Source organism: Oryx dammah, unplaced genomic scaffold (genome assembly GCF_014754425.2).
Source record: "Oryx dammah isolate SB20612 unplaced genomic scaffold, SCBI_Odam_1.1 HiC_scaffold_23, whole genome shotgun sequence".
NCBI lineage: Eukaryota > Metazoa > Chordata > Mammalia > Artiodactyla > Bovidae > Oryx > Oryx dammah.
The window spans coordinates 59906258-59921665 of record NW_024070207.1 but is presented as its reverse complement, the minus strand read 5'-3'; positions in this window follow the sequence as shown (position 1 = coordinate 59921665).

Genomic DNA, 15408 nt, shown 5'->3' with positions numbered 1-15408 from the left:
TGAAATCTCTATTTTGGAGATGGGTGGGTGGTTAAAAACATGATAAATGAAAGTATTTTTGTCTTTGGAGATATTTGGGTATATGTATGTGTGTGTGTATATATGTGTGTGTGTGTGTGTGTGTGTATCATTTTCAATATGACCATATCTAACTTTCTGTGGATTCAGAAATTTTATAACAAATATAATCACACTGTGAAGATACAACTCATTAATTCATTTAACTTTCCTTAAATACTCATTGAGTACCTACTATGTGCAAGTATTTAGATACTATGTGCAAGATTTAGATGCTGGAATTACAGCAATGAACATGTCTTCATGAATTTCATATCTAATGAAGTAAAAAAAAATAATTACTCTGTAGTATTAATTTTCCACTATGTTTTCCCCAGATTTGAAATACTATTTTCCCCTGAAGCTAGAGAGCACAACCCTCAAAAAGATAAAAATGCCACCCTAGGACTTCCCTGGTGGTACAGTGGATAAGAATCCTCCGGCCAATGCAAGGGACACAAGTTTGATCCCTGGTCCGGGAAGATTCCACATGTCAGAGCAACTGAGCCCCTGCGCCACAACTAATAGGCCTGTGTGCTGCAACTACTGAAGCTCGTGTGCCTAGAACCTGTGCTCTGCAAAAAAGAAGCCACTGAATTGAGAAGCCCAGGCACTGCAACAAAGAGTAGCCACCACTCACCACAACTAGAGAAAGCCTGTGTGGAGCAATGAAGACCCAGCACAGCCATAAATAAATAAAAATAATTTTTTAACAAAGTGCCAGCCTATATTTAGCTGCCCTTTCTCTGAAGTTATCACACCCTCTCTGGGCATAGAAAAGATTATTATATTAGGAAAATGTAAAGTGTCTTCATGGAGAAAACACTCAAAGTACTTTTTCTTTCCCATGGATTTGTGTTAATCTTTTGCAAGGCAAAAGTGAATGTAGGGGTTGACAACATCAACAAAATAGCATAAAGCAAAGCAGCTTAATTGTGTCTATTATATTATTCTAAGAATATCTATTTTTGAGAACTGAAATATTTTATGTGGATAAATCACAGTATGATGAGTTGATGCATACCTACAAACTGACTAACCTGTTAAATCATTGGGACATTATTTTTTTATTTAAAGATTTCTTGAATTGAGAAACCACAATTCTCTGAACGTTTACCTTGTATTCAAAAGTTTATTCAACTGTGGGATATGATGTTTCTACAAACCATAAAAATTTTTACAAACTGCAGTTTAATGGTCTCTCTCCCATACCTTTCCTTTGAACTCCAAATCCATATATCCAACCCTATCTCTTCTGGCCATATCCAGTACTGAATTCCTGAATATTTCAACCTTACCCAAACTTCTTCACCCAGTGTTCCCTATCTTAGAAATGTTGCCAACTTCTCATCAGTTTCTCAAGTCAAAAGCTTAATATATCATCATTTATCATCCTTTTAATATATTACTGTCTTTCACCCTTAAACCAATTCACTAGCAACTCTTGCCAGATTTATCTCAAGGATATATTGTAAATATATCCACCTCTAAATCTGGGCTGCCCCCATAATCTCTTCCCTAGGCTAGTACAGTAGATCCCAGCTGGCCACCTCATTCATGCTTGTTCTCTCCAGTTCACGCCCCACACTGCCAGTAGAGTAAACTTTTTTTTTAATATAAATTTATTAAATTCAAATCTGATCATGTTCTTCTCTACCTAAAACTTCCATGATTTCCTATTGCTTTAAAAATCCACTCCAAGATTTTAAACGTGTTCTAAAAGGCCCTGCTGAACTCAACAGTCATCTCGTATCTCTCACCTTTTTCTGAGTTCCAGCCATATTGGCTCTCCTTACTTTCCACTGATATCCCATGTTTCTTCCTACTTCAGGGTCTTCCCACATGCTATTCCATGTGCCTGAGGTGAACTTTGATCCTTCTTCCTTCTTTCTTCTAGTTTAATCTTCATTTTGTGGTTCATTCAAAGCGACACAATCTGGCAAGTGCCTCAGACTAGCTTAGGCTCTCACCCTATACTCCTCTGTTGAACTTTTCATGATGGGAAATAATGAGTTCCTTATGCAGTTATGTTTCATATCTGCCATCCTCCTAAAAAGTAAGTTCCACAAAGTCAAGGACTGTGCCTATATTGTTCACTGTTACATTCCTGCCACATCTTTCAGTGTCTGGCAAATAATAGGCATCAAAAATATTCCACTATGGGTGTATATCTGAAGCAAATAAAAACAGTATCTTGAAGAGATATCCATCTTGATTGCAGCATTATTTACAGTAGCCATTATATGGAAACAAATGTTCACCAATGAATGAATGAATAAAGAAAATGTGGCATCTACATGTATATTAGATATAAAATAAGCCTTAAAAATCACATGGCTGAACTTGAAGAACATTATGCTAGTGAAATAAGCCAAACACATAAAGACAAATATCACATGATCTCACTTTATAAGTAGAAGCTTAAAAAAAAGTCAAACTAATAGTAGCAGAGACTAGAATAGTGCTTACCAGAGGCTGGGAGTAGGAAAAAAGGGGAGATATTCGTCAAAGGGTGAAAAATTTCAGTTATAATATGAGTAATTTCTGGAAACCTAATGTAGAGTGTGGTGGCTATAGTCAATAATAATGTATTGTATATATGAATTTTGTTGTGATTGTACATCTCATGTGTCCTCATCATAGAAAAATGGTAACTATGAGAAGTGATGAATATGTTAATTAGTTTGATTATGGTAATGATTTCACACTGTATACATATATCAAAACATCACATTGTATACCTTAAATATATAGAATTTATATTTGTCAAAATAAATAAATAAATTTTAACCTACTTAGTGACTAGATAAATAATATGGTATAGGAATTCTTCAGGAAACAATACAAGAGTACTATTTTAAATGGGAATAAAATGAGTTTATTACCAAATGAAATTGTTTCATCATCAGGTTTTGTGTTTATAATTAAGCAGATGATACACACATGGTTAATAAAAATTCAATCAGTGCAGAATGTCATACAAAGACATACTAATAAATTATCATGCCATCATTGCCCCCTGTTGTCTTCCCCAGAAATAAATACCGTATTCAGTTTCTTGGGAATACTGCTAAAGATTTTGTGTGTTAGAGTGTGTGTGTGTGTGTGTGTAGCAGTAATATATTTATTTTTTGACACAAACAATAACATGCTATAAACATTACTCCTTACTTTACATGTTTATTTTTTTTCATTAAAATATATTTGGGAGATCCTGTGTTCTTAGTACATACATGGATGCCTTGTTTTTAATGGCTTCCTATAATTCCATTATATGGATACACCAAGATTTATTTAATATTTCTTTATTGATGGATATTAAGTTTGTTTAGTCTTTTTCTACTATAAATGATACTGCAATGAACAGCCTTTTCTTAGAAAGGCAATATAAGATAATAGTTATGAATTCATTTTTGAGTCCCTATTCTATCCAGCTGAACAATCTTAGGTAAATTATTTATTCTGTCTAAATCTCACTTTCCTCATCTGTAAAAATGGTGACAATAATATTACTAACCTTCCAAGGTAGTTATGAGGGATAAATAAATAAAGTGCTTAAGACTATATTTGACTGGTAGGAAGCACTCAGTAAATGTTGTTGTTAGTAACAGTACCTACAGTAGTAATAGTCATTGTGAGCATGTGGGAGATACAAATTTTCACCAATCTGATTGGCAAAAATGAAAATACCAATATATAAAATATGTTCCCTCCAAGATAGCTAGGGAATTGAACACATAAAGATATTAAAGAATGGCTTATGTAAATAAATTCAACAATCAACAATTATGTGTGTGTGTGTAAAATTATGTGACTGCTGGATCAAAAGTTATGACCAACCTAGATAGCATGTTGAAAGGCAGAGACATTACTTTGACAACAAAGGTCCATCTAGTCAAGGCTATGGTTTTTCCAGTGGTCATGTGTGGATGTGAGAGTTGGACTGTGAAGAAAGCTGAGTGCCGAAGAATTGATGCTTTTGAATTGTGGTATTGGAGAAGACTCCTGACAGTCCCTTGGACTGCAAGGAGATCCAACCAGTCCATTCTGAAGGAGATCAGCCTGGGATTTCTTTGGAAGGAATGATGCTAAAGCTGAAACTCCAGTACTTTGGCCACCTCATGTGAAGAGTTGACTCATTGGAAAAGACTCTGATGCTGGGAGGGATTGGGGGCAGGAGGAGAAGGGGACGACAGAGGATGAGATGGCTCGATGGCATCACCAACTCAATGGACGTGAGTCTGAGTGAACTCCGGGAGTTGGTGATAGACAGGGAGGCCTGGCGTGCTGCGATTCATGGGGTCGCAAAGAGTCGATCACCACTGAGCGACTGAACTGACTGACTGACTGATGTCATATAACCATCAATACTCTGAATTCTCAAAGAGAGCTTTTTGCCTTAGAAAATAGCTGTGTCTGTATGAATGTATAGCTCTTAACATCCCTCAAGGGGAAAAAAAAAAAAAAACAAGGAGTAACAGTTCAGAAGTATATTATTAGTATCTTGCTACAAGTTCTATACTTACAAAGGAGAATTTTTAAAAATGAAGAACTAGTGTTACGGCTTGCTTTGAATTAAAAGTTTTCAGTCTAAATTTGTTGTTGTGTGGTAATAGAAGTTCACAAACACAAATACTTAGGACCAAAAAAAAAGAATAACTAAAAGTGGAGAAAGTCCAGTTTACTGGAGAACAACCTGATATTACACAAAGTAGTACTTTTGAGCATACAAACTCTCTGAGTCTTACAGTATACCCAGACAAAGTCAACTTAGACTTTTCCATTTCAAAATAGTACAAATATTATTACACCCATTTTTCTCTTGTATAATTTGAGTACTTTGAGTTCATGTTCATTTCCATCTTTAAAATATAATCAATGTAATCACAGGAATCATTTCTGCTATATCAGAAATATTTTTAAGTGCTAGTATTATTAACAAAGTGACTATTTGTAGTAACTATTTGTCAGTTTCTTTGATACAGAAATAATCAGAATGCATTTGCATTTTTTCATAGTCCTTACAAAACATAACAAAATAATAAACTATAAATAGTTTTGTGGGAATTTCATGAACCTTTACAGAAAGTTTTACTGTTCTTCTTTTAGCTGTTTAATTGTAATGTCATAGTAACAGAAAGCAGCATACCCAGTTCTGCATGGATGAATAAGCACATTCAACAAGGAAGATTTAATAGAGTAAATCAAACACTGGATTAAGCATTTCTGCATAACAGACCACAAAATGGTCATTCATTTAACCAATGAATCCTTGGCATTAGAAGCAAATAGAAGTGCTACCAACATAATTAAACTGAATATTAAGTGGCCTGATTGCTGCTTCCCTGTATTTTATCAAACTAACATCCAGTTAATTAGAATTGTCTAAACATACTCAAGCATACACACTGAAAAGATCAAGTATCAGCACTGTTCATTTGGATTTCATCATTCAATAAAATAATTTGCTTTCTTCTGTTTTATTATCTGCAAAGTTTGAATGTAGCAAATTCTGTATATGGTTACACAAAGTAAAAACTTCAGGCAAGCACATGGAACTCTGCAATATAGGATGGCTTCCCATTTAATTGTATTTGATTTTTCATTTTGATAAGAAAAAATTCATATTTAAAAAGATAATTAATCTTAAAGGGTGAGCTGTCCCCTCCAGATTTGCTGACAAAAACCTCACATGAGAATTTACAACATAAATGTTCATAGCAAAAATTTAAAATATTCTATACTTTGTACTAGTAGTCTTTCCTATCATTTGTGTTTTATTAGTACAGTCTGATTTTACTATAATACATTCATGTTTTATCTCAACACAAAAACATTTTAAATTGGTCTTTACAGGATATTGTTGAATAACCTAAGATTCAGAGCTTTTTATTTTCTCTGATCATCAAAGATAATGTTTTTTTAAGTCTATGTATGACTCAAAACATTAAAAATAGAATCATTTCATGTTTGGACTGATTTGGTGACAAGTTTGAATATGATGAGGTCATTTGAACCATATTGTATATTATCCATAGGAATAGATTAGGAGTTTAGAGAGAAATATATGAAATGCTTACCAAAAATCAAGAATTATCTCTGTATTTCTATAGTATCTATTTCTACCACTGCCACTGTACCTTCTCCTGAAAAATACCCCTCCTACATCCCTGCCCAAAGACAACAATCATGTCTTAAATACCGCTTGACTTTAAGCCTCTAACCACAGTTGACTGGAAGGAAAAGAATAAGGCTGACCCAAGAGAATCCATGGCTTGCCAAGATTTATGCCTAGACTTGAGGTCTGTTTTTAAAAAATAACCCAGGCCAACCAGATTCCTTATTCAGGAAATTCTAAATAAATGAGACAGATAGAAGTTATAGTATAAGAGAAGCTGAAAGAAGTATTGAGATTTGTCTTGATGTGAAGTGGGCTGGAGCAGTCATTGTGTAAAGCATCCATCTTGTTTATGGCCATAATCAAGATAAATACCAAAGGAAGTTGACTGATAAAGAGAAAGGAGAGTAGAAGAGACCTGCAAAGAGAAGTACAGTTGCCATGAGGGCAAGAGTAAGTTCCTGCCCTTGTGAAGAAAGACTTGTGTCTGTCCCAGGATGACTGTGTTTTTTGTTTTTTGTTTTTGTTTTTTTTTTTTGTTTGTTTGTTTGTTTGTTTTATCCTTCAGTTCCAGCAGACTACAGTGTCTGGAACAATAACACCCTATTTTCTTCAGGTAGCCTGTGTGAGTTTTGCCACCAAAACAGTTTCAATAAAAAGATTTTTAAACTACTATGTAGTGGACCCTGCAAAATAAAAGACAATTACAGATGGCTCTCTGCAAACTATCTCTCCACCCAAAAATTGCAGCTGAAAGAGAATTTTATTATCAACATTCAAATATTGCATGTGTGCTTAGTCACTTCATTCATGCCTGACTCTTTGTAAATCTATGGAGTATAGCCCACCAGTCTCCTCCTGTCCATGGGATTCTCCAGAAAAGAATACTGGAGTGGGTTGCCATGCTCTACTCCAAGAGCTCTTCTTCACCCAGGGATCAAACCTGCATCTCCTGAACTGCAGGCAGATTCTTTACCCAGGAAGCAAATGGGAAGCCCATTCAAATATTATTGCAATTCAAATTTAAGTAGTGATCAAGAAGTCATAGGATGAAAACAGATCTTAAGAGATAACCTGTTTATCTTTGCCTTCAGCCCAGTTTGTAGTCAAACTATTCCAGGTGGCTTGAAGAAGCTATTATATTTTTAATATCTCTGGAGAACTGTATCTCCATCTTTTTTGCCCATTTCTTCACTGTTAGGAAACTACTACTGCAATGCTGGTTGCTATAATTTTTAATATTAAGTTTGGAAATCTAAGTGATATATTAGTAACTTATTAACATATCATCATGAAGTGATTAAATATAAAACAACTGATGCCAGTTCAGCCTAGCATTCAATATGTGACATACAATGGTCCCAATATATGCATGATATCAAGGACCCTGTGAGAAATGTTATAGAACTATCAAAACATATGAAATCAGCTGTGTTAATGGTGAATCCTCAGTTGCAGTCCTAATTTCCTTACAGCAGTATACAAATTACAGGTTTTCATCCAATATAAAGAAATAGAGGAAAACAATAGAATGGGAAAGACTAGAGATTGCTTCAAGAAAATTAGAGATACCAAGGGAACATTTCATGCAAAGATGGGCACAATAAAGGACAGAAATGGTATGGACCTAACAGAAACAGAAGAAAGTAAGAAGAAGTGGCAAGAATACACAGAAAAACTGTACAAAAAGCATCTTAATGACCTGGATAACCACAGTGGTATGTTCACTCACCTAGAGCCGGACATTCTAGAGTGTGAAGTGAAATGGCCTTAGGAAGCATTACTACAAACAAAACTATTGGAGGTGATGGAATTTCAGCTGAGGTATTTCAAATCTTAAAAGATGATGCTGTCAAAATGTTGCACTCATATGTCAGCAAATTTGGAAAACTTAGCAGTGGCCACAGGACTGGAAAAGGTCAGTTTTCATTCCAATCCCAAAGAAAGGCAATGCCAAAGAATGTTCAACTGACCACACAGTTGCACTCATTTCACATGCTAGCAAGGTAATACTCAAAATCCTTCAAGCTAGGCTTCAACAGTACATGAACTGAGAACTTCAAGATGTACAAGCTGGATTTAGAAAAGGCCGAGGAACCACAGATAAAATTGCCAACATCCGCTGGATCATAGAAAATGCAAGAGAATTCCAGAAAAACATCTACTACTGCTTCATTGACTACGCTAAAACCTTTGACTGTGTGGATCACAACAAATTGTGGAAAATTCCAAAAGAGATGGGAATACCAGACCATCTTACTTGCCTCCAGAAAAATCTATTTGCAGGTCAAGAAGCAACAGTTAGAACCAGACATGGAACAATGGACTGGTTCCAAATTGGAAAAGGAGTAAGTCAAGGGAGTATATTACCACCCTGCTTATATAACTTATATGCAGAGTACATCATGAGAAATGCTGGGCTGGATGAAGCACAAGCTGGAATCAAGATTGCTGGGAGAAATATCGATAACTTCAGATATGCAGAACACCACCCTTATGGCAGAAATTGAGGAGGAACTGAAGAGCCTCTTGATGAAAGTGAAAATGAGGGTGAAAAAGCTGGCTTAAAATTCAACATTCATAAAACTAAGACCATGGCATCTGGTCCCATCACTTCATGGCAAATAGATGGGGAAACAATGGAAACAGTGACAGACTGTATTTTCTTGGGCTCTAAAATCACTACAGATGGTGACTGCAGCCATGAAATTAAAAGACACTTGCTCCTTGGAAGGAAAGTTATGACAAACCTAGAAAGCATATTAAAAAGCAGAGACATCACTTTTTTGATGAAGGTCCATCTAGTCAATGCTATGATTTTTCCAGTAGTCATGTATGGATGTCAAAGTTGGACCATAAAGAAGGCTAAGCACTGAAGAATTGATGCTTTTGAACTGTGGTGCTGGATACGACTCTTGAGAGTCTCTTGGACAGCAAGGAGATCAAACCAGTCAATCCTAAAGGAAATCACCCTGAATATTCATTGGAAGGACTAACACTAGAAGCTGAAGCTTCCATACTTTGGCCACCTGATGTGAAGAGCTGACTCACTGGAAAAGACCCTGATGCTGGGAAAGATTGAAGGCAGGAGGAAAAGGGGGTGACAGAGGATAAGATGGTTGGATGACATCATTGACTCAACAGACATGAGTTTGAGCAAACTCTGGGGGATAGTGAAGGACAGGGAAGCATGGCATGCTGCAGTCCATGAGATTGCGAAGAGTCGGACACAACTGAGTGACTGAACAATAACAAATGAAAATAGAAAGATTGAAACTGTTGTAGCCAGTCTCCAAAATGGCCCCAATGGGTCCCATATCCTGGCAGTCATGGACTTGTGCAGTTCTTTCCCACTGAAATTCACTGTGTGTGTGTGTATGCTCAGTCATGGCTGACCTTTGTACAAATAGAATTTTGTGGACTTCAGAGGACAGGCCATTTAAGACATTGCAGTTTCCACCTTACTCTGTCTAGGATCACTCTCTCTGGGAAAATCCAGCTCTCAATTCATGAAAACACTCAAACAACTCTAAGGAGAGCTCAATGTGGCAGTAACTCTGTCCACAGGCAGCAAGGAACCAAGGCCTCCTCCCAGAAGCCATGTGAGTGAGTGAGCCTTCTTGGAAGTGGATCTTCCATTCCCAATTAAGTTTCAGAAGCCCTGCAGTCTCAGCTGCCATCTTGACTGCAACCTCATGAAAGACCTCAAAACAGAACTGTTCAGCAAAACTGCTCCTGAATTCTTGATCCACAGAAACTGTAAAGTAATAAATATTTATTGTTTTAAGATACTGATTTTTAAAGTGATTTCTTATTCAGCAATAGGTAGCTAGTAGAAGAAATAAAACCTTGCCACTCAATGGACATGAGTTTGAGTAAACTCTGGGAGTTGGTGATGGACAGGGATACCTGGCATGCTGCAGTTCATGGGGTTGCAAAGAATAGGACATAACTGAGCAACTGAGCTGAACTGAATCCACCTGAACATCTTCAATCATGCTGTCTCATGGAGAGAACTGTCACTGCTACATCTAAGAAATCTATGCCCCCACTTCATCCCAAATATTTTAGTCAAGTCAAGCCCTAATCTAACCTTCCCAGATTTATCTATCACTACTTCTCCACTATCTATACTATATGGTCCAGGAAAACTGGTCAACTTCACTACCCCATGAACATTTTTATGCCTCCATATCTTCATTCAAATAGTTTTCTCTCACTGAAAAGAATTTGCTTTTCCTATCTTTGCTGTGAAAATCACATTTCCTTCAGAATCCCTCTCAGGTGCCATCCATTTTATGCAAGCTTTATTGATCTCCAAAACTGGGTGATACAGCTTTTTATTTTGAAGCCCTGTATTATTCAGCACTATTTTAGTTGCAAATGACAGAATCCTAACTCAGACTAGTTCAAGCAAAAAGTGAATTTATTTGTTCACGTAAGTGGGATATCCAAAGGATAGAGATGATTTAACCATGACTGGATCCTGAGGCTCAAACAATATCATAAGCTGTTTCTCTATCTCTCTCTCTTCTTTACCTCCACATATAAAAGAAGACTCTGACTGTTCCTATTTACCAGGGTCCCAGCAGGAATTGAGGACACACTCAACCTGTACAATTTGTTGCCATAGTTTGGGGAAACCTGCAAAGAATTCTGCAGCAATTACAACTGAGAAAAGCTGTTATCCTCTCTGGACCAGAAGAGATAAGGGATGGGAAGAGTTAACTGAGCCCAGAGAGGTCACCTGGCATGTGCTGTGACTTCAGTAGAGGGATGTAACCACTTGCACAGCAACCTTGCAAAGGAAAAAAAAAAACACAGGAACAAATACCTTGGATGGCCTCATTTTCCTCCCTTGTATTAATTTCTTAAAGCTCATCATTGGCTAAACCCAACAAGAAAACAGAGGACAAAGAAGTCCATTAATATATTTGATAAAGGTCAGCCTTCTGAGGTCTAGAGTAGGATAGAAAAAGGTAGATAATAGATCTGAAGAGAGGAAGGGAAAATATTTCAGTCACCTGACTTTATCATGCCCCCATATATAGGCCTATGGCACAGGATAGGCTAGTCAGGTTGACCAGCTAGTGTCACATGGTCACCCTGGGGGAAGAGGACTGAGATGGGGGCAAGGTGACACAATAATGAACAGAATCATCAGAACCATAGATTGGTATGAGGTAGTACCCCAAATGCTACTGGATGAAAAATATGTCTAGTGCAAACCCAATTCTGCTTTAGACTATTTTTGGTGGCAATTAATTTCAGTCTTAAGTTATAGTTAGTTCTGACTTTTCCTATCCCACCACTCAGATTAGAAGTACCTAGAGAACACAACTTATGTATTTTTCTAATCATCTTTGAGACCACTGCAGCACTCATCACAATACATGGAACAATTCTTAAATAAAATTGAGTAATATTAATGAATATTCAGTTGGAAAATCGTTTGTTTATATGTTTTGAGAACAGTTAATGGGAATATAAATAAAGCTTTTATCTTCGTTCTATTTTGAGACATTTCATATGTTCCAAGTTGGCTCAGAGATGTCTTTTTTAAATGCCTGGAAATGAATGTTTTGTATGTTTTCCCTCTTACAAAAAAATTATACCAGAGCTTGCATCACTGGCAAAGATGCCCTTATCTAAGAGTGACATGAGGTTAGGATTTACAATCTGTCAGATTTTCTCAGCTAGAAATCATGCCCTCAAGTCACATTTCCTGCACAAACATGGATGCTTTGCTCCATATATTTATGTCCGTCTGTTTCTGGGCATTTAGACCTACTAAAAAGTTGGTTTGACCTTTGCCATAGATGTTAAATAGTGATGAAGTTGGGAGAGATTAAAAGTACTATATGTCATATGTTATTTCTCCTAATAGAACTCTGAAATGTTTATATTACATAAACTTATGTGAAAAAAGTATTTGTTAGTGAAATGAAATAGTTATATCTTTATTATCCAAGAGGTACACATTTATCTTAATAAAATGACAGAGCAGTACAAATTTCATAGAAGTGGCAGGATTTGACTTGCTAAAATGCAATGTTGACAAAATTTTTCATATAATCTAATAAATATTAGTTTAATATTGTCAAAAAGGGCATTAATCTTTGAAACTAAATTTGTAAATTTGTCTTCATTTTTTTCTTTACAAACTGCCTGGCTCCATTAGGACCTGTTCTTAGAATAAGAATGTCGTCAAGGCAGTTGAAGTATGAATAATGTGGGAAATGTTGTGACCACAATCATACATATTACAGGTGTGAAAATTTGTGCAAATATGAATATAAAATGATCCTAGCTTTCTATTTGCTATAATTTCTTTGTAAAAAGAAATACTTTAGTTTATAAATGCTATCAAAATTATCCTTTCTTATTATTTATCCTCAATTTCACACATTCACTTACTTCTTATATTTTCTGTTGTAAGTCTTTTTATCTAAAGAAACCATCAAAAAATAAAAAATAAAGAAACCATCAAACAGCTTCTGCAAAAAGATATTTTTAATTTACTTTTTAACTTTTTATTTTGTATTGGAGTATAGCCAATTAACAAGGTTGTAATAGTTTCAGGTGAACAGCAAAGGAACTCAGCCACAGATATACATGTTTCATTGGAAGGACTGATGTTGAAACTGAAGCTCTAATACTTTAGCCACCTGATGTGAAGAGCCAATTTATTGAAAAAGACCCTGATTCTGGAAAAGATTGAGGACAAGAGGAGAAGGGGATGACAGAGGATAAAAAGGTTGGATGGCATAACCAACTCAATGGACATGAGTTTGAGCAAACTTTGGGAGATAGTGAAGGACACAGGAAACTGGTGTCATGCAGTTTATGGGGTTGCAAAGAGCCAGACACAACTTAGCGACTGAACAACAACAACAACAAAAAAAAAATAATATAAGCCTGCCAAATAAAGATCTATTCATTCTGCCAAGAAGGATGGGAGAAGACACACAGGAGATGGTAACATTAAGGCAGGCCTTAAAGAATGAATAGAACTTAAATAGATGGAAATGAATTAAAAAGACATTAGAAAGAAGAGAGAACATGATCTGAGATATGGAGGCAGCAAAATCCATGAGGTTTGAGGAAGAGAATAGATCTATTTGGTTGTAGTATGGAACACAGGGAAGAATTGGTTAAAAATGAGGTTCTAAAAGTAGGTTATACTGAGGTCCGACTCTTAGCGACCTCATGGACTGCAGCCTACCAGGCTCCTCCATCCATGGGATTTTCCAGCAGCAGCATACTAAAGTCATGATAGACTTTGAATGACAGGGTAAGAATTGTGGACTTTACAGCTAACTGGAAGCACTGTGAGCTTTTGGTACAGGGAAAGGTATAATTATATCCTTAGAAGAAAATTCTGCTTGTGGTATGAAGGATATAGTGGAAAATAGGAGGTATATTACTTAGGAAACTATTGCAACAATTGAAAAAGGAAAATGAGTAATGAAATGAGGGCAGTGACAGTGAGAAAGGAATGAGAATGAATTTAGGAGACTTATTAGTCAATATGTTGTGGAGTGAATGTGAGAAGAAGCAGTAAGCCAAACTCGACCCTAGATGATTGGAGAATGGCAATGAAACCAAAGAATATTTTATCAAGGCTACCATGTTGCCCAATTCTAGGAGGAACCACTGACATTGTGGTCTATATGAATGACATCCTCTGGAGTGGTGCAGCACACAGGACACAGATATAAAGAGTCTTTCTGTTTCCCTCTTTTATTAAGAAAGTGTCATTTACTGGTATTAGCCAATGAAAAATTTAATGACATTGATTTCTGACATGACAAGTTACCCATATAGTAAAGAGAAAGAAAAATGGTAAGAATATAAAATTTAGGGAAAACCAAGTAGACAAGTAAAGCTGAATAGTAAACCATTGAAGTGAAGGGTTGTTTGTTTAAATGCCACCACTTTGGGCTTCCCCAGTGGCTCAGTGGTAAAGAATCCACCTGCAATGAAGAAAATGCAGGAGACGCTAGTTCTATCCTTGGATTGGGAAGATCCCCTGGAGGAGGGCATGGCAACATACTCCAGTTTTCTTTCCTGGAGAATCCCATAGACAGAGGAGCCTGATGGGCTGCAGTCCATGGGGTCACATAGAGCTGGACACTACTGAAGCAACTGAACACATGTATTAGTTTACTATGCTGTTTCATTTGCTTTGTTACAAAAAGCAGTTGTCTGGGACTAATAGTAAGCTTTCAAACTTGTGTTCTCAGGGTTTAGGATAAAGTGGAGTTTGTATTAACGGCTTTATTAGAAATAGTTACTATACCATAGAATTCAATCACTTAAAGTATACAACTCAGTGAGTTTTTCATTTACTTACAGAGTTGTGCATCAAAACAATTTTAGAACATCTTAATCACTCCCTCAAAAGTCCATACTCTTTAACTATCACCCCCTTTTCCCTTTTGACACCCTCCTCCACTTCTCAGCTCCTGGCAGCCACTAACCTACTATTTCTATAAATGTTCCTGTTCTGGATATTTCACAAGAATAGAATCATACAATAAGTGGTCTTTTGTGGCTGGCTTCTTTCATAATGCATGTTTTAAAGGTTTACTTTTGCTTGAAAACATGCATTCTTTTGTATGGCTGAATAACATTCCATTGCACAAATATACCACAGTTTGTTCACTCATCAGTAGATTGACATTTGGATTGTTTCTACCTTTTGGCTATTATGAGTAATGCTAGAACCAAAGAGTCTCTTGATGAAAGTGAAAGAAGAGAGTGAAAAGTTGATTTAAAGCTCAGCATTCAGAAAAGTAAGATCACGGCATCTGGTCCCATCGCTTCATGGCAAATAGATTGGGAAACAGTGAAAATAGTGGCTGGCTTTATTTTGGGGGGCTCCAAAATCACTGAAGATGGTGATTGAAGCCATGAAATTAAAAGACGCTTACTCCTTGGAAGGAAAGTTATGACCAACCTAAACAGCATATTAAAAAGCAGAGACATTACTTTGTCAACAAAAGTCCGTCTAGTCAAGGCTATGGTTTTACCCGTGGTCATGTATGGATGTGACAGTTGGACTATAAAGAAAGCTGAGGGCCGAAGAATTGATGCTTTTGAACTGTGGTGTTGGAGAAGACTCTTGAGAGTCCCTTGGACTACAAAGAGGTCCAAACAGTTCATCTTAAAGGAGATCAGTCCTGTGTATTCCTTGGAAGGACTGATGTTGAAGCTGAAACTCCAATACT